Source organism: Thermobia domestica, chromosome 18, assembly GCF_964235325.1.
Source record: "Thermobia domestica chromosome 18, izTheDome1.hap1.1, whole genome shotgun sequence".
Lineage (NCBI taxonomy): Eukaryota > Metazoa > Arthropoda > Insecta > Zygentoma > Lepismatidae > Thermobia > Thermobia domestica.
In genome coordinates, this window is record NC_137471.1 from 50,999,860 (window position 1) to 51,019,347 (window position 19,488).

Here is a 19,488-nt window from a genome sequence, read left to right on the forward strand (position 1 = left end):
GTATCTGTATGTACATAAAACCATTTGCTAACTTATATTTTGAACAGAATGCTAGGTCACAGGATTTTCCGATTGCAAATCAGTAAAGATTACCGATGCTCGCCCAGTAAATGCACATCCTGCTTTGACGTCTACTGATACACATATTTGTGGGCAAGTAAACCTCAGTATGATGAAGCCGTGGTTACTCTGTTATTGTATACGTAAAATCTCTAATTCTATAGCTTTATACTCCGCAGTCTTTACATACTTTTTTGAACAAGTTAGAATTGCTCTCTCTAATTGTGTACTATTAGTAGAGACCGGATGTTAGGCAAAATGCCTATTCCTTAATATTAAAGATATTATCAAAAATAACGTTTTACACTTTATATAGGGGGTTATAGTTTCGATTTAAGCTAATTTTATTTTGCCTATTTCGACTTTTACTGCCTAAATAATTGCTTTAGTGCCTGATGTTGCCTATTCCATGCATTCTTCAAAATAAGCCTTCATTAGGAAAATATATAATTTATATAACATAAATAATACACACATATATACGCATATTAGGTGTTTACACAAGCACGTGGTACGTTACAATATATATATACAAGGTGAAATTCAAACATGTGCACAAACTTCGGGAGGTGATTAATGATATCAAAAGAAGACAAAGAGTCCTCTTGTATTTTGTCGAATTTCATGTCGTGTACTTGTGACAGTGGTGCCAACTTGGAATCGAAAATCGAGTTGAGTTGAGTTGATTATAGTTTAGCGTCCCTTTCAGCAGCGAGGCTATATGAGACGTGGACCTTCTGATTAACGTGGAATCCAAACCACATGAGCTCCCGCTGGGAATCGAACACGGGTCTCCAACGTCAAAGGCGCGTACGCTAACCGCTTAGCAACGAGGGAGCTCGAATCGAAAATCGAATCTTGACAATTAGAACAGAACAGATAATGTCCACACACGTTGGGAGGTGATTCGTGACATGAAAAAAAGACAAAAAGTCCTGTTGCATGTTGTCAAATTCCACGTCGTGTACGACTGACAGGGGTGCCAACTTGAAATCGAAAATCGCATCCTGACAATTGGAACGGAACCGAAAGATGTGCACATATTTCGACAGATGATTCGTGACATGAAAAAAAAAGACAAAATGTTCTCTTGAATGTCATGAATCACCTCCCAAAGTTGTGCACACTTTTATGTCTCGTTCCAATTATCAGGATTCGATTTTCGATTCCAAGTTGGTCCCCTTTCACTCGTAAACGACGCGGAATTTCACAACATGTAAGAAATTCTTTTGTCTTCTTTTCATGTTACGAATCACCTCCCGAAACATCTGCACATCTTTCAGGTTCACCCAGTATATATGGAATGCCTAACAAGCTTCGTTTTTATGTATACGATAAAAGAAGATATTAAGAAAGAAGTATGTTTCTATATTCTTTGAATATTATCTGTGACTTGAATCTATTTTTTAATGGTATTGAGTATTTATCTTCATTATTTCTAGTTACATTTTAGTGACTATTTTACTGCCTATTTTTTAAAAAATTTTAGTGCCTATTTGCCTGCATATTTTCCAGGTTTTTAGTGCCTAAACATCCGGTGTCTAACTATTAGTCTACTAATCTCGACTGTGTCCAGCAGAATGCTTCCTTACAAGTACACATGCATGCACAGATGCATCATTTTCTAGTAGAAGATCCCTGGCAGGACTGGATTAACCAATCTGGATACCCGGGGCTAGAAAAAAATAGTGAGCCCTGTAGACTTTGCTTAATACATTTCTGTGAAAGTGCAATAGGAAAGTTAAGAGAATAATATTTTTGGTCATATTTTATCTTATGATGATTGTATCTTGTATGATTCGTTTTAGACAGCCAGTTGAGATTTTAATCAGATTGAGGGGCACCATCCGCCTTTAGGCTCAGGGCTACAGCCCCCTAAGCCCTCCTTAATCCGGCCTTGATCCGTGGGTAGGAAATGAAATGAAATATTTGAGTTTTATGTCTCACCGTTATGCCGGATAGACTAAAGGAGACGGTGATGGTGAGAAATGAATGAAATGGTGAAATGAAGAAATTGGGAGGAAATAGGAAACTCCTGAGGAAACCCACGCACACTGTGTTTGTCCACCACAAAGGTCATTTGGGGCGAGCTTGGATCGAACCAGGAACCACAAGCACCAGAGGTGAACGCTCTACCACTAGGCCAATGCGGCCACTAATCCCTGGGTAGGTTTAACAATACTTTTATTTAATTATGCTATATCAATTCCTTTTGTTTATACAACTTTCGTGTGGCCTTAAACTTAAAGTAATTTGAAAATAATTGAATTAAAAAATAACGTAAAATAACTATAGAAGAATATACTCAAAACACAAACTGCACAAAACATAAATTAGATGAGAAATTAGAGTAAATACTGGCATATTAAGAAACATTAAAAATTTTTAAAGTTGGAAAATTATGTGCATTAAAAATATTTACTTTGCATTGGAATGATCATATTTTTTTAATAATATTAACAATAACACACAGTGGCGTATTTAGGAGGGTCTTCCGGGCTTAAGCCCTCCGAAATCTTACTTACTATAGTAAAGTAAATGAAATATCTTGCAAAATTTTCACATTTACAGGCAAAGCCCCCCGAAAGTTAGCAAAGCCCCTCCCGAAACAAAATCTTAAATACGCCACTGATAACACATATTGAAATTCTCCACTCACTCAATCTAATGAATGTAATCCTTCTCTCTTTGAATTATAGAATCTGTAAATCCGAGAATGTTAACACAAATAAAAAGCAAGTTGTTATTAATGATCCTATTAGCTATGCTGATTACTGAGGGAGTAATCAAAATTCGTATTACACTAAACTGTCAATTAAAGAAACACTCATTTTGGAACAGGTTGGCCCCTTTTGTAAGTGCGCATTCATGGCATGGCTTCCACACTTAAAGGCAAGGGTTCAATGTTTAATTTAAACCAAACATATTAGTGCCCCTTCGTTATTTGATATACGCTTTATGCCTAATTTACCATCCATCCAACTGGAAGCTTCCAAATATCTAATTCTCAATTGGGTTGTAGCCAGGGAAGTGTGGAGTAAATGACAAAATATAAATAAATCATTATGTGTACCTCTAAAAAACCTGCGGTGTTTGGAGCGCGGTGACTAGAAACTGTTTGCCACTAGATGGATTTAAAATACTTCTTCCCAAGTTAAATTTTTTCCTTACCAAAGGAGTAAGAGTAGTGAACTTTAAATGCATACTACAGGTATCTCTTTACTGTTTCATAAGTTGAGACTAATGTAATTCGCTACCGTGTATCCTCACTTTTTTTTTTTTTTAGTTCTTGTGAAAGCTGGTACATCAATTTTCAAGATGTAATATATACACTTTCATTTTTTCCCCAAACTTTTCGCTGATCTAGTAATTAACACGCGCCCTTGGTTCATTAGATCATGGGTTCGATTCGTGATGAAAGAGTACCTAAATTTTAAAGTATTATGGTCGTTCACATTCGATATTTCACTGTAGATCTACATCTTATATAGCCTTAGTGCATAAAAGAGATGCTAAACTTGAATAATCATCATAGTCTTTCCTCCACATAATTGTAACCGGTTTGAGTTTTATGAAAGTTGAAACACATTTAGTTTGCAACATCATACTTGAAAGAGGACTTTGACCACATTTCGTGAAAATAGTGGAGCTTCCAAAAAGGTTTTTTTTTCTACGGAGACTTCTGAATCCTCTCACATTTGATAATAGATGAAACGGGAGAACCCAGAGAACACAGATGCACACGGTGTTTTTCTATCCCAAATCTGACTTGGCACTAGCCACCATCGAACCAGGAAACGCCACCATAAGCGGTCTACCACTTTATCAATAAGATATTTATAAACTATACTGAAAAGATGTCCCAAATTGTAAGTGCTACATCAAGTGTTTAATGTTTTACGTTTCTATTTTAATGTTTTTGTGTATTTATCTTTTTATTTATTAAGTATTCCGAATTACTTGGAATTAAGATGTGTTTTGTTTACTTGAATGTCTGTACTTTTCTTGATCTTGGTATAATGGTAGAGTTGGAAACTAGTATAACATTTTTCATTTTAAAAATATCCCAAATGAAATGGAAGAAATATAATGGATATATGTAGTTTGATACTATAATGGTACCACAGCTCTTATGCAATGATTATTGCTATTCTTGTTGCTATAGTGTCTAGCACTCACGACTTTGGTACGTGGCGTCCCGAGTTTGATTCCCGCTTGAAAAAGAACAGAAATCGGAACGCACAAATGTAGTTCGGATTCCACCTCAAACTTTAGATTCAAGTGTCAAATAGCCTTACTGCTGAAAAGAAACACTAAACTTAAAATCACTATCAAATGAGCATACTTTATAACGTTTCAGTAAAATATATTAACACTTCAAGAAAAGTATGTTGGTAGCACTGATCGTCCTATTTAGACCCCTCCGTCCCATTTAAACCCCTATCGTTCGGATTAGACCCATTTTTGGTCCTCAATAGACCCATTCGTCCGGTATAGACCCCTTGGGTATTTTCGTGCATTGCAAAAGGGGTCTAAACGTAACGAAAACGTCCGGAATAGACCCATTGCAGCTACCTATCTATCTATCTATCTATCTATCTATCTATCTATCTATCTATCTAACTCTCCCTGCTGATCTAGTGCAGTGATTCTTTCAGAAAAAAATGTTCCAAAGGGGCACATATTATTTTCACACGGTACTATTATATTTACCGCATTATTATATTATAGATGTATTATTTTGATCTCCTACGGGAAGCACTCTCAGAGCTCCAGGGGAGCAGTGCCCCCAAAAATATATCTGTAAGAGACACTGGTCTAATGGTTAGCGCGTTCGCCTGTGGTTTACATAATCTCGAATACATAGTCTGGTGTCCATAGTCTCGAATAACTAGAAACACCATAGTTTGACTTGCGAAAGTTATTTTGCAATTTTAGGTTAAAACTAGCTGAACTGCGCTCTCTACACAGCGTATCATTCACATATAAGCATGAATCTCCTTGTCATTTCTCACATCTTTACATGTCCCTTTACAGACACAAGTGATAGACGTCTTGATAAAAATCGGCAAGAAGTACCTTAAAGGGGAGATTTTTTCGATTATTTTTTTCTATATCTCGTACCTTTTGCAAGATTAAGCGTACTTCCTGTTGGAGTTTCTAATTCATATATGATCAGTGTTTTCATTCTTCTTGCATGAATTATACAATAAGCAAATACATTACACACACAACACTTCAAAGAATAAAGATTCATCTTAGACTGGAGAAATGGTTATTTTTCGTTTTCTGTCATTATATGGCCATGAAACAAACAACTGAGAAATATACAACCCCTATATACAAATATGTGGTGTTGAAATATATGACTCGTGGGATATGATGCTTTACTTTCAAAAATTTTAACATTTCCAATGTACCCTTAAAAATGTAATAAAGAAATAGCGGCTATGTTTTTTTAATATTCAATTAGGACTGGACAATCTACAGAAAATTTGGAATCGACCAGCGAAAACGGTACGTTTCTAGCACTTATGGTCTTTGAGATCTCATAGTCGAAGCCAGTGGCGGCGATTGGACGTTAAAAGTAGGGGGGCAAGACATGATCTGGATATTCGACGAAAGGTTGCATAACTAATAGGATACTATCTTTTACAGGTAAAATATCGTATATCATATTTCATATTTTATCAAGTAAATTGACAAGAGGAACGCAAGTAGGTACTAGCCCTTTGTAGTCTTAAACAATGAAATTGTAAGAAAAGATTTGATTTCTTGCTCATGAACATCTTAAAATCCAGTCTGGAAAATTGTGATTAGGTTATTTAATAACAAATTTGCGAAACAAATAAATGGAAAGGATAAAATTAATCATAGTAATAAATAATGAAGCTTGTTTTGTAGAAGTTATATTGAAACTGGGGATTAATGAAAAACTTACATTTTTAATTCCACACATGCCATTAAATGTATGTTATTACTCTTAGAAAATGAAAGACAGTAAATACTACAAGCATATGCTACGACATTTAAAGAAATAAGCAATTGCAATATTATTTGCTTTGGATTGCAATTAAAATGCAATTCCTGTAGCTATCTTAACTCCACGGGAAAACAAATAACCAATATGTACTCACACAACAGTAAATATTATATGGCATCATTTTTTCTATGAACCAGTAGTACATAGAAAAACTTTACATTTCCAAATGAAACTATATACACTAAGGAGTCACTTCAAAAAAGTGGGGGGCAACTGCCCCCTCTTGCCCCATTAATCACCGCCCATGGTCGAAGCTATTGGAGATAAACATATTAACTTCTCTTCACCACAAACATATAAACCGTAGCTTTTTAATATATAGGTAATAAAAACATAACAATTGCGTATAATTTCTTATGAAAAGTTGCCCATTTCTTAAGGGCAATGAATGAATGAATGGGAAAATGAATTCATCATCATTGTTTTAGTCATACTCAATGATATACGATAATCTTTTACTTGATGTTTTAATAACATTTCCTACTTTATATTTCAGATATAGGCCTCGTACATAAAGTTTGTTACAACGCGTCGATATAGATATATAAAACGCAAACATGTTCGGGTCGTTTCGCCGGCGTCAGTAGTAAGCAACTTAGCCCGGCTAGCCGGCAACTACGTCAATTTTTCGTGCTATTATCGTTTTGTTATAGAATCTTAGCAACGACACACAAATTATAGATTTACTTGAGTACACAGTAATGAAAGAATTAGTTAGGTCGAGCGGAAAACGAATGAGAGAGGGTTAGAAATGGTGGGTGAGAAAAGAACACTTTTAGATATTATTAGGAAGAGGAAGAGAAATTGGTTGGGACATTGCCTAAGAAGAAATTGTATCATGAGTGACGTCCTACAGAATATGGTGGTGGGAAAGAGAGGGAGGGGGCGAAGGAGACTACAATTAATGGATGATATAAAAACAGAAAGATCATACGCGAAGACGAAGAAGTTAGCGGAGGACCGTTATAGCTGCGGCAAGTGACCTGCCAATAAAGGCAGAATACCTATGATGATGAGTACATGCTGGTCTTCAGAATATTCAACACTTGATTCAACGTGTACGTGTTTTTTTAATATAAAGATTTCAAGCTAAAATTTCCACTACACTACTTCTTTCTCATCTCCTCCAAGTGCGGCGCGGATGCGATATAGTCATTTGTTTCCCGATATAGTTTGAATTACGAATTTTCGGCACAAAGTTCGTAGCGTTCTGCGGTGCAACGTCACAGAATGAATGTTCAACAGCATTTTTGAAGATTCCAACACACACTATGAATAACGTGAGATGTAGGAAATGTGACAAGTATTTGTTAAATGGCGCTGAATTGAGTAGAATCGTACCAAATTTTTCACAAAAGGGGCTGAAAATGCCAGCGTGGTACCCAGGCCCGTGCTGGAATGCTAATGAGGGCGGTGGACAAGTCTGCTAAAAGGGCGCCCATACAAACTGGAATATAAAATGGCACCCATACTTTCTTTCAAATATATATATATATATATATATATATATATATATATATATATATATATATATATATATATATATATATATATATATACTTTGAAAGAAAGTATGGGTGTGCCATTTTATATCAAATTCACCACCAAATTTGTTTTAGTATTAACGTAAATAGCTAATAAACTTGTGGAAACGTCGAACCGAAATCCTCTTTACTAGAGAAGAGCTTTTTTAGTTCCTATAATAACATTTATGTGAAATAAAAAGAAGCTAATATCAACAACTTAATATAGTTCTATGGCCTATGGACACAGTAGGTTCAGTGCCACGTTTACAAAAGCTCTCCATTGATTTCTGTCCTTAGCCAACTGGACCCAGTTTCTACTTTATATTCCAATCTCTGCGAAAACCATTTTAATATTGTCTTCCCATCTGTGTCTCGGTCTTCCCAATGGTCGTTTTACTATTTGAATTTTCAGTTAGAACTTTGAAAGAATTTATAATTTCTTCCATTCTGGCTACATGACCTGCCCATTTGAGCCTCCTAGACTTGATGACCCTAACAATGTTCGGTTAACGTATAAATTATGAGTTCCTTGTTATGAAGTTTCCGCCATTCCTCATTTTCGTCCCTCTTGGTGTCTGAATATTGATCTAAGAATCTTGTTTTCAAATACTTTCAGTCTGCGATTTTCCCTCAGTCAGTTATCATGTTTCGCAACCATACAGAACAACAAGCATGATTCTCTTTTTTATATTTTAAGCTACAAATTCCTCAACAGAATTAGCGACAACAAATGATTTTTAACTGAATAATAACACGAAATTCCTACTTTCAGTTGACGTCAAATTTCTTAGAGATTATGGTTTTGGTCTGTTAATAATGATCCTAGATATTTCAAAGTATCCACTTTGTCGAAAATAAATATTATTTGGTATTTTAACGCAACCATAAAATGCAGTATTACGGTCTCGACAAACTTCCATGTATTTAGTTTCTGCTGCATTTATTTCTAAGCCCATATCCCTGCAAACGTTAATTAAGATTTCTGCATTCCTTTCTATTGTTCTATCATCTCTTATTAAATTTACATCATCAGCATACACCATAACCTGGTAAATACAATTCAGCTCTTCGACCTGATTGCTATCTTTGATTTTCCTTATAGTGTTCCCCAGAACAAAGTTAAATAATAATGGCGACAACGCATCTTCTTGTTTCAGGCCATTCCCAACGTGAAAGCTCATGAACAAGAATTTCTCTACTAGAATCTTACTCTGAGGTTCATTTAAACATAATTAATCTATTTTTTTTTCATATTCCAAATTCTGTAAGCATGTTGTACAATGTTTCCCTCCTATCTGAGTCTAAAGTCAATGATTGATGTGCCAAGATGTTGTATTCTCTCATTTCTTTTCAAGTATTAGTCGAATGGTAAATATCTGGTCGATAGTTGATCGATTTTACCTAAATCCGCTCTGATAATATCCAATAATTTTATCTGAGTATGGAGTTAATCTTGCTAATAGAATGTTTAAGAGGATTTATTAGATGTTGACAGAAGATAAATGAATCAATAATTATTAAATCAGTTTTGTTGCTTTTCTTCTGAACTGGAACAATGATTGATTCCTTTCACTCTTGTAGTAATTGCTCCTTGTTCCAGATAAGGAGAACAGGTTTGTGTATCTTACTCTACAATTTTTCCCCTCCAGCTAAAATTAAGTCAGCCAGAATTTCGTCTACACCGTTAGATGTGTGTTTCTTTAATTTTTAAATAGCGATTTCTCTTTCTGTCTGGTTAGGTTCTTTAATATACGGTTATGCTGTATGCATTTCACTTTCTCCACGAACATCAGTTTTTGGCTCTGTTAAGCAAATTGTCAAAGAAATCTTTCCATCTATTTAAGATGCTATCCTGATCAGTGAGAACTCTTCCGTTGGATTTCTTTAATATACCTTGTATAAGCACGAGGTTGATAACTTTTCTTAAGTTCGTCGATGCATTTATACGTCCCGAATGTTTTTGTTTTTAGTATTATCTTCAAGTTAATTAGTTTTTGCTCTTAAAAATCGCATTTCTTTCTTCTAAAAGTTTTGGAAGTTTTCCACCAGATGACAATGAAATTTTAAGTAGTTATTTCGTTCGGATTTTGTAGCCAACCCTGTTTCTTCTGTTTTCTCTTCTCCGCTACTTTTGTGCATTCCTGATTGAACCATGATTTGTTCCTACGTATTTCTGCGTGCCCCAATATTTCTTTTCCTGAAATTTTAATGTTATCTCTAATTTCAACCAAGTATCCTGAACACTAGTGCACTCCGAATCTTCTAAAACCGAGAATGTGTTCGACACTTCAATCTGGCTCCCCTCTTACTTGATTCTCCTTTAATTTCTTTAAATTAAACCGCTCCGTTTTCAGATATTGAATATTTTTCTTTATTCAACGATAGTCTCTCTCTTATTATCGTTGCTACTAGGTGGTAATCAGTATCACAGTCAGCTCCTCTGAACGACCGAACATCAGTTGTGCTCTTCTGTCTACTAAATGTTTACTTCTGTCTACTAAAACGTGATCAGTTTGGTTATGTGTTTTTCCATAGAATTTTATAATCTTCACGATAAGGTTTCTGGATGTTGCAAAGTTCACTAGTCTAACGCTATTGTCACAACCTTCCTTATGCTGACATTTATTCCCTATAATCGGTTTGAAAATACCCTCTCGTCCTACCTTCGCATTGAAACTGCCTAACAGAATATTCATATGGTATTGCGGGAGATGATCAAACACCCGTTCTATTCTTTCGTAAAAACTGTCTTTCTTTCTATCGTCGTTCTTATTTTCTGTTGGGGCATGTGCATTTAAAACAATAATATTACACCACCGACCCTTAAGAAAAGTAGAAGAAAATCTATCATTAACAAATTCAACCCACGTAATTGCTGATATTATTCGTTTGTGAACGGAAACTTCTGTTCCTAGTTCGTAATTTTTAATTCGTCCTCCGTATGAGAACGTAAAATTTTCCGACTTGACTCCTCCATTTCCTTCTGATCTAACTTTCTGATATCCCACTAGATCCATCCTCTATTTCTAAACAGATTCGTTACAAATTTTAACGTGCCTGCTCTATAGGTACTTCTTATATTTCATGTTCCAAATCTCATGTCGATTTTAGTTTGCTGAGTTCGTGCCGAGATATCAGTTTTGATCTGATGATTCTGCGAATATATCTGAACAATACTTTTTTTTTTTTTTTTTTTTTTTTTTTTTTTTTACAGGGTGAGATTGTTAGCCCCACACCAAATCCCCAAGCTTTAGGATCACTCCTTGTCGTCAGTCCGCGACTGCTTATTCAGTATATTCGCAGCTAACCTTTACATTTAGAGGCCTTCTCCTCGACTCACAACCTGAGGACGCGCTGTGTCGTGGTGACAGGAAGTCCACATTTCACGGAAATTAATGTAGCTATATTTTAGAAATACAATAGGTACTGATAATCCGAACACTGCTTTAAAACCCACAGTAACAATCGATATGCTCGGATATATAGATGCATATTAAGTCTGTGAAAGCGTCGATGCTGTAAAAATCGTAAATTAGAGACTATTGTCAATGAAGTATTTCATGAATGCATCGTACGTTTGACAATCCGAACTATTCTTGATTGTTCCGTTTTATAGCTACATAACTTTTATACCTACATTTTTGTAAGTGATTATACTCTTTACCTGTTCTTTGCCAATAGTAACTGTATGAATTCATAATATAAAACTGAAATACAGAAGAATAAAATATTTAAAAGAAATGAAATGTGTTATTTCGCAGAGTATTTTATGTAAAGGGCGCCTTGTAGACCTATCCTTCACAGGTTCTTTATTAACAGTCACTATTTAAATTTATTATACAAAGCTGGTATACAAGATAATTAAAACCACTTATCTATAATGTGATGTTTCGTAGCGCACCTTATGTAAAGGGCGCACTGTAACTTTCCCGGCTTCTTTACCAACAGTAACTGTATGTATTTATTGTACAGAATTGTGGTATACAGAAGAATGAATAAAATCGTTCATCTTTGATGTGGTTTCGCAAGGGCACCTAATGTAAAGGGCGCACTGCACCTTTCACTGGTTCGTTACCAATAAAATTATAAGAACTTATTATTAAAAATGTGTACCTTTATTTATACTGTGATTTTTTGGAGAGCGCACTGGGACACGTCCCGGTGGGCCAGCACGGGCCTGGCAGGGCCGTGCTGGGATACTAATGAGGGCGGTGGACAAGCCTACTATAAAAGGGCGCCCATATAAACGGGAATATATATATATATATATATATATATATATATATATATATATATATATATATATATATATATATATACACACGAGGGCTGAAAAGAAAAAAGTGACAACAGACAAATCATTCACGAACACTTTATTGGACAATCATGACACTTCTACAGACCTTCAATGTAATACCCTGCCGCATGTTGCACCCGTTGCCAGATGTGGGGAAGTCGCAGGATACCAGCAGCGGTGCCCTCTTTGTTGATGTCTGCAAGAGAGCGCCCTATAGCTCGAAGTATGGCATCTCTGTTGCGGAAACGCATCCCTCGCATTGGTTCTTTCATCAAAGGGAACATATGAAAGTCACATGCATTCATGTCTGGTGAATAGGGATGCACTAGAACCTCCCACCGCATCGTGCAAACAGGTCCCTCACAACACCTGCGTTGTGACAACGGGAGTTGTCACGCAAAACAATGGGTGGATTCCTGATGAAGTTGGGTCGTTTCCTGCGGAGTGCAGGACGAAGATGTTCTTCCAGAAACCTGCGGTAGTACACTGCATTGACGGTCTGGTTCGGAGGAACTGCATACCTTAAAATGACACCTTGTACATCGTATGCCACTATCAGCATTGCCTTCACATTCACAGGTTCCTGACGCAGCTTCTTGGGTCGGGGAGATGATGGGTGGCGCCATTCTTTTGATTGGTGCTTCAGTTCTGGGTCATACGAGCGCGCCCATGTTTCGTCAAAAGCGATAATCCTGTCCAGAACGCGCCACTTCCCCGTCTGTACCGTGCCAAATGATCACCTGCGAGGGCGTATCTCAGCCATTTCTGAACGTCTGTAAGGTGGTGCAGTACCCACCGGGATGCAAGTTTTCGGTCAAGGACATTCTGCAACACATTCAACACTGTGGTATGGGATGTTCCTCCCTCGTTCGCCAATTTCCTCGCAGTCCATCTCCTGTCCACATGCAGCAACGATTGCATCAATTTAATGACTCGGTTGTCGACCGCATAGCGTCCTCCACCTGGTTCCTGTTGCACACTGTCACGTCCTGCACGAAACGCTGCTACCCAACGCGCCACAGTCCGATACGGCAATGCGTCATTCCCGCATACTTCACGTAGTCCGGAGTGATATTCCGTGGATTTTTACCACGGGCTATTTTGATCTTTATCCATGAACGTTGTTCTAACTTGGAAAACATCTCTTTTAGAGCGGTGTGCTTTGCCAACCTGCATTCAACACGTTTCAGTACGATCACTGCCGCGCCTACACTAGCGCCACCACCCGCGTTGTATAGCCCCACCCACCCACTACAAGTGTTGCCAACTGCAGCTCGCTCAAAATCCCTGTGCGGGGATGGGACAGTGTTGCCACTTTTTCTTTCCAGCCCTCGTATATTTGAAATAAGTCGCGACAGTTAGAATGGCACGTACCAAGCAGACAGCTAGGAAATCTACTGGAGGCAAAGCTCCTCGAAAGCAGCTTTCCACCAAAGCTGCAAGAAAGAGTGCTCCAGCTACCGGTGGAGTGAAAAAGCCCCATTGTTCTAGGCCTGGTACTTTGGCTCTGCGAGAAATTCGTCGTTACCAGAAGAGCACTGAATTGCTCATCCGCAAGCTGCCCTTCCAACGACTCGTTCGAGAAATTGCACAAGATTTCAAGACAGATCTTCGCTTCCAAAACTCAGCTGTCATGGCTTTACAGGAGGCAAGTGAAGCTTACCTTGTAGGGCTTTTCAAAGAAACCAACTTGTGTGCTATTCACGCAGAGTCACAATCATGCCTAAGGACATCCAGCTTGCTCGCCGCATCCGTGGGGAAGGTGCTTAAGTTTGAAGTTCTGGCATTGAGTTCAAAATGCGAGAACCATTTTAATATTGTCCTCCCATTTGCTCCTCGGTCTTCCTAACGGTCATTTTCCTATTTGGAGTTCCAGTTACAACTTCGACAGCGTTGCTAATTTCTTCCATTCTGGCTACATAACCTGACCATTTGAGCCTCCTAGACTTGATGACCCTAGCAATGTTTGGTAAACGGTATAAAATTATGCAGTTCCTCCTTATGAAGTTTCCGCCTTTCCCCATTCCTGTTCCTTTTGGAGTTCGAATATTGGTTTAAGAATCTTGTTTTCAAATAATTTTAGTCTGCGATTTTCCCTCAGAGTCAGCGACCATGTTTCGCAACCATACAGCACAACAGGCATGATTATCGTTTTATATTTTGAGCTACAAATTCCTCAACAGAATTAGCGACAACAGAAGATTTTTAACTGAATAATAGCACGAAATCCCTGCTTTCAGTTGACCTCAAATTTTTTAGTGATTATGGTTTTGGTCTGTTAATAATGATCCTAGATATTTGAAAGTATCCACTTTGTCGAAAGAAAACATTATTTGTTATTTTAACGCATCCATAAAATGCAGTATTACGATCCCAACAAACTTCCATTTATTTAGTTTTCTCTGCATTTACTTTTAAACCTATATCCCTGCAAGCGTTAATTAAGATTTCTGCATTCCCTTCTATTATTCTATCATTCCCTATTATCCTTACATCATCAGCATACGCCATAACCTGGTAAATACAATTCAGCTCTAGGACCTGATTGCTGTCTTCGATTTTCTTTATAGTATTCTCCAGAACAAAGTTAAATAATAATGACGACAACGCATCTCCTTGTTTCAGGTCATTCTCAACGTGAAAGCTCTTGAACAAGAATTTCTCTACTAGAATCTCACTTTGGGATTCATTTAAACATATCTTAATTAATCTACCTTTTTCGGTATTGCAAATTCTGTAAGCATGTTGTACAATGTTTCCCTCCTATCTGAGTCTAAAGTCAATGATTGATGTGCCAAGATGTTGTATTCTCTCATTTCTTTTCAAGTATTAGTCGAACGGTAAATATCTGGTCGATAGTTAATCGATTTTACCTAAATCCGTTCTGATAATATCCAATAATTTCATCTGCGTATGGAGTCAAACTTGCTAATACAATGTTTAAGAGGATTTATTGGATGTTAACAAAAGAGAAACGCCTCGATAATTATTAAATCTGTTTTGTTGCTTTTTTTCTGAACTGGAACAATGATTGATTCTCTTCACTCTTGTGGTAATTCCTCCTTGTTCCAGATAAGGAGAATGAGTTTGTGTATTTTGCTCTACAATTTTCCCCCTCCAGCTAAAATTAAGTCAACCAGAATTTCGTCTACACCCGGAGATGTGTGTTTAATTTTTTTTTTAAAGCGATTTCTCTTTCTGTCTGGTTAGGTTCTGGAATATACGGTTATGCTGCATGCATTTCACTTTCTCCACGCGCATTAGTTTTTGGCTATGTGTTAAGCACATCGTCAAAGAAATCTGTCCATCTACAGGGTTTTCATAAAGTCTGGACGGATTTAATTTGCTTATAATTTTCATAAAAATGCTCATAATGAAATCAAATAAAGTGCAAACGGTAGCGGAAGGATTACATTTTTAGTTGGCAACACTGTTAACGTATCAACGATGGCGTCGGTGAAAGAGAAAGCGCAATGTGTTCTGTGGTACGCAGTGCTAAAATCACCAATTCTGGTGTGTCGAAAAGTTCACCAAAGAGTTCAAAAAGCCGGCACCGACTGAGAGTGCAATCCGAAAGTGGTATGCTAAGTTCTTGGAGACAGGAAGCGTCCTGGACCGTCCTCGAAGTGGGAGGCCGCCAACATCGCCTGCAACAATGAGCAGGGTAAGGGAAAGCATCATCAACAGCCCACAGAAGTCGATTTCTAGTGGCGCCCAGTTGGAGATGTGGCGGTGAATGAACTGAGCTGGTGCAGATTACAGGTAAAAATTTAATCCTTCCGCTATCGTTTGCACTTTATTTGATTTCAATATGAGCATTTTTATGTAAATTATAAGCGAATTAAATCCGTCCATACTTTATGAAAATCCTGTATTTAAGATGCTATTTGTATCAGTGAGAACAGTTCCTTTAGGTTTCTTTAATATATAACCACGAAGTTGATAGTCTTTCTTAAGTTCGTTGATGCATTTATACATGTCCCGAATGTTTTTGTTTTCACTATTATCTTCAAGTTAATTAATTTTAAATTTCAAAAGTCGTGTTTCTTTGTTCTAAAAGTTTTAGAAGTTTTCTGCCAGATAACAATGAAATTTTATGTATGTAGTTATTTCTTCGGATTTTGTAGCCAACGCTGTTTCTTCTGTTTCTTCTTCTCTGCTACTTTAGTACATTCCTGGTTGAACCATGGTTTGTTCCTACGTATTTCTGCGTACCCGAATATTTCTTTTGCTGAAATTTTAATGTTATCTCTAATTTCAACCAAGTATCTTGAACACTAGTGCACTCCGAACCTTCTAAAACAAGAATCTATTCGACACTTCAATCTGGCTCCCCTGTCACCTGACTCTCCTCTATTTAAAAAATATAATAAACCGCTCCGTTTTCAGATATTGAATATTTCCTTTGTTCAACGATAGTCTCTCTCTTACTATCACAATCAACTCCTCTGAACGACCGAACATCAGTTGTGCTAGACTGTTCTTTTCTGTCTACTAAAACATGATCAGTTTGAATATGTGTTTTTCCATCTGATGAAGTCCAAGTATATTTATGAATTTCGCAATGTTGGAATTTTGTAATCTTCACGATAAGGTTTCTGGATATTGCACAGTTCACGAGTCTAACGCCGTTGTCACAATCTTCCTTATGCAATCATTTATTCCCCATAATCGGTTTGAAAATACCCTCTCGTCCTACCTTCATTGAAACCGCCTAACAGAATATTCATATGGTATTGCTAGGAGATGATCAAATACCCGTTCTATTCTTTCGTAAAAACTGTATTTTTTTTATCACCATCCTTATTTTCTGTTGGGGCATGTGCATTTAAAACAATAATATTACACCACCGACCCCTAAGAGAAGTAAAAGAAAATCTATCATTATCAAATTCAACCTAGGTAATTGCTGATATTATTCGTTTACTTGACTCCTCCATTTCCTTCTCATCTAACTTCCTGATATTCCACTAGGTCCATCATCTATTTCTAAACTCATTTTTTACAAATTTTAACGAGCTTGTCCTATAGAGACTTCTTATATTTCATGTTCCAAATCTCATGTCGATTTTACTTTGCTGAGTTCGTGCCAAGTTATCAGTTCTGATCCGAGGATTCTGCGAACTTATCTGAACAATTCTTTTTTTTTTTTACAGGATGAGGTTGTTAGCCTCACACCAAATTCTCAAGCTGGATTATCACCCCTTGTCTGTCCGCGACTGCTTACTCAGTATATTCACAGCTAATCTGTATATCCTAGAGGCCTTCTCCTCGATCCACAACCTGAGGACGCGCCGTGCCGTGGTGACAGGAAGAACACATTTTACGGAAATTAATACAGCTATGTTTCAGAGATACAACAGGTACTGATTATCCTAACACTGCTTTAAAACACGCAGAAACAATCAATTTGCTCGGATATATGGATGCATATTAAGATTGTGAAAGCTTTGATGCCGTAAAGATCCTAAATTAGAGACTAGTGTCGGTGTAGTATTACATAAATGCATCGCACGTTTGACTATCCGAACTATTCTTGATGTATCACATTGTTTCGTTTTATAGCTATATAACTTTATGATATTTTTGTAAGTGATTATACTCTTTACCTGTTCTCTGCCAATAACAACTGCATGAATTCATAATACAAAACTGAAATACAGAAGAATAAAATAAAAAAAAAAAGTGATATTTCGCAGGGCATCTTATGTAAAGGGCGCCTTGTATTCTTCACAGGTTCTGTACTACCAGTCAGTATTTGAATTTATTATACAAAGATGATATACAGGATAACTAAAAACCACTTATCTTTTGTTCACGTCCACGTCCACGTCACCACTTATCTTTTGTCTATCGTCCACGTGGTTCTTTACCAATAAAACTGTAAGAATTTATTACTAAAAATTTGTATCTTTATTTATACTGTGATATTTCGGAGGGTGCACCGGGACACGTCGACATAGTTTCCATGTCGGTTGAGGCACTTGTCGCATCATGGGGTGAGTTTGAAGATTCCCTCCTGGTAAAAACGCTGTCCTTGCGTGTTTACCCACATTTTCACGAAGTGTTTTACCTCTTCGTCTAAAGCTAAGGGACGGCCTCTTAGGTGCTCCTTCAAGTGCTTAAACATGTGAAAATCACTTGGAACGACTCTCGGGATGCACGGAGAGTGGTAGGTGATGTCCCAGCGAAACTGGTTCAATAGCGTGGTGGTCTTGTGGGCTGTATGCGGCTTTCGTTGTCGTGAAGAAAGATGACGTCCTAGATGAGAAGTCCTGGCTGTTTATTTCTGATTAATTCGTGGAATCGTGTTAAGACTTCACAGTATCTGCCAGCGGTCACTGTGCGCCCTCTTTCCAAAACCTTCACTTGTATGACACCATTGTGGCATCATCTTTGCGGCAGATGGCGTCACCTGAAACTTCTTTGTCTTTGTAGAGGAGGGCTTTTTATACTATTTTACTTATTGCTGGGGGTGTAATGGAGAATCCATGTTTCGTTACTCGTGACAATGCGGAGGAGAAAACAATTTCTTCCGTGAAGAACCGCTCCAAAAGTTGCAGGCTTGTCTCCGTGCCCTTATCCTTGTGTTGGTTGGGCAGATTACGTGGAATCCATCAGGACAAACTTTTCAGTACTGTGCAATATCGTGCACAATGTGACGAACGCTTTCGAACGACACTCCTAATTCTGCCATCAGATGCTGTAACGTGATCCTCCTGTAATCCTGAATCAGTTCGTCCACGCAAGCTGTGTTCAAACATGTTGATACTTTGCTGGGTCGGCCACTGTGCTCCTCATCTGTGACGTTCTCTTTACCAACCGCAAATTTTCGACACTATTCTGCGACATGGTTACGACACATTACTGTCTCTCCGTAAACGTCTACCAGCTGCCTGTGAATTTCAGCCGCAGTTACATGTTTCACCCACAGAAATCGAATAACTGACCGGATTTCTGTGCGAGAGCAGTTTTCAAAACGATTCGCATTTGTGTTTACCTACAACTAAAGTGTTTCTAGCCTTAGAATAAAGTAGATGTAAACAAAGCTAAATGTATTACTCCGCCTCTCACACGCGCTTCGGCAGAGGGAGACGTGAACAGCAAGATTATTATCTTGTGCTAGCTTATTGTCGTCGGATAATTTCCAAAGTGTAAGGCTCTGTTGGTTGGTATATAATTAGCGCACTGACACTGACTACTGTTATGTTGGAAATACATATTTTCTTAAATCGTTATATAAATGAGATTGCCTCTGTTCCTGTTGTTCACTTTTGTGTTTTATAACACGAGAGGAAGGTGGATTATTGTAACACTTTTTCGCCATGGAACACTCTGGATTCTACAGTCCGTAGCAAAAAACCTGTAACATGAGCATGCAATTTTATTATGAAACGACGAAGTCTTTTGATCCAAAATAAGTGTGCAGGTGAGGACACTGAAGTTTCTCCCGGCGTGATTCGTACCATTTCGACGTTATGTTGATTCACTGCGCTGTTAGGCGTAATTTCACAATAAACTTACATGCTCATGTTGCAGGTGTTTTTGCTGCGGCTGTACAA